Here is a 2,482-nt window from a genome sequence, read left to right as displayed (position 1 = left end):
GCACCAAAGTAAATAGCATAGGTTGAACATACTTCATCCAAGTCCAAAATCCAAAACTTTTGGAGTGCTGACATGATACACAAAGGAAATGCTCATTGGAGCATTTCAGATTTTGGAGTTCTGGGATTAGGGATGCTCCACTGGTAAGCATGGTGCAGATATTACAAAATCTAAAAAAATCAGAAACCTGCAACACTTCTGGTCCCAAGCATTTCGGATAAGGGATACTCAACCCGTACTTTACTACCTGAAATTATATATGTATCTGTTCATTATAATCTCTTGCTAAAAAGAAGAGATGTGATCTGTTTTCTCCACCATTGTATACCTTGCTCTTAGAACAGTTGCTGGCATTTAGTAGGTACTCAATAAACACTTGCCAAGTAAATGAATGTAAGATGGAGGAAATGCCTTAGCTAATTCAGATTTACTCTCCCACTTTAGAAGTGCAAGTATTGATTATTAAAGCCATTGAATGTTAATTACTTATTACCATCATTCATTTATTAATTATAACATTTACTACGCCTACTAAGTGACAGTCTCTATGTTAGTTCTTGGAAGTATAACAGTGAAAAGGACCCACAGAGATCAACACTGCCTTCCCTGAGCTCACACTGGGGGAGAAGTCTGTCAGACAACTTAAATACGCAATTTAGCTGCCATTGTGGAAAGTGTTACCATGGAGACAGCAGGTAGACAACCAAATACACAATGGCTTAACTACAATTGGGGAGAGTGCTATCATGGGAAAATACAAGCACTAACAGGTGACCTTGATCTGTCAGATGGAGGGGCGTGGGTTGGGGATACATCTCAGGAAGTGATGCTGAAATTGGATCTGCAGGATGAGAGGTGGCTCACTAATAGTGGGAGAGAGGGAGGAGAAGAGTCACCCAGGCAGTAGGAACAGAATGTTTGAGGCTGGGAGGAGTTATGAGGGCCTGGAGTGCAGAGAACAGTGTGGGGAAGGAGGTGCGTGAGGAGGATGTTAGAGAGGTGTGGGGGGCGGGGCCATGGGCCGCTTAGGCCCAGTCAAATGTCTGGGGTGTTACCATAAGAGCAACTGAAAGCCAGTACAGGATTTTTGCAAAGTAGGTAAGTGTGAGGAACCCAGAGCCTTTCCTCTAGCATAATCTTCACAAGAGGTTTCTAATATCATATTCTGAGATCATTGTCGTGAATCCGGAATCCATGAAAGAGCACAAAGGATGTGTTTGTGACACTCATTTTCCCTTCCTCTCTGAGGTACATATTTTAACCTCTCAAACAGACTGAACTCCTGAGGGCAGGGGCCTCATCATATATTCTTTGTATCTTCAAAACATCAGAAACAGCACTGGCTGTAGTAGATGGGTGCTCTGTCACTGTAGGAAGGCTGAGAAGTGGATAAACAGGTTCTTTCTGGGTAATGCATCTTGTGTTATCCAACAGAAATGATGGCTCTGCTCCAGGCTAACAGTATTGGAAGAAACACCTAATTGTACTTTTATCTGTTGAAAACAATTATCTTGAGTTGACTTTTCAGATTTCATTTTAGAGTTCAGATTAATGATAATAATTGCTAGCTTGAATGTCCTGACACCTTTCTTGATCTTTTATTATTTTACCTTTTTTGTTTTTGAGACAATCTCTGCCACATAGGCTGGAGTGCAGTGGCATGAGCATAGCTTACTGTCATCTCAAACTTCAGGCTCAGGTGATCCTCTGGTCTCAGCCTCCCAAGTAGCTAGGTCTATAGGCACCACTATGCCTGGCTATTTAAAAAAATTTTTTTTGTAGAAATGAGGTCTCACTATGTGACCAGGCTGTTTTATTACATTTGATCAACGTGTATAATACAGTGCAATCTTCGAGGAGTATGAAAATAGTGGGTTTCCGGCAATTTTTGATAATTAAGATTTTAATTATAAAATCACATTTTTATATATGAGATTATAGTAAGCACATATTAAAATGACAGTTTTGTGAGAGGGTGGCAAATCCGGTTTCAAGTACAAACGTTAACCTAGTAAGACTGTTAATTCTAGAGATTTTAGTAGGAACCTTAACTATGAAATGAAGGCTTTTGTGATTAATGTTTCAAGCTATCTCTGACACAGTTATTGCTCTCCTTTGATGAGTGTTTTGCCAATTGAGACACCATATAGGTGGGACAAAAGAACAGAACTGTGGCTTTTTCATGTTGCATTATATCAAGCTGAGTGTTCTGTACTGAACTGTTTGTTTTGAATGAAGTATGGTAGATGAGCACTATGTTACTTTTCTCTCCCTGGAATTCTTTTAAAAAGAAATGCCAACCGTCTTAGTCAAATTTAGAAGGAAGAAATTAAACAAAGGCTCTAGTGTCTTGTGGATGACTCTCAGCCTCCCTGAAAGTCAGTTCCTTCTCTTTGTTTCATTTTAAAATTCCCAGCTCAGCCAGAACCCTGTTCTCCATAGCAGTTGGTCTCTTAATCCAAAAGTCAGATAAATGATACAG

This window comes from Sapajus apella, unplaced genomic scaffold (assembly GCF_009761245.1).
Source record: "Sapajus apella isolate SASKATOON/1434 unplaced genomic scaffold, GSC_monkey_1.0 scaffold2, whole genome shotgun sequence".
NCBI classification, from domain to species: domain Eukaryota; kingdom Metazoa; phylum Chordata; class Mammalia; order Primates; family Cebidae; genus Sapajus; species Sapajus apella.
The sequence above is the reverse complement of the archived record's forward strand: the minus strand, read 5'-3'. Positions refer to the sequence as shown.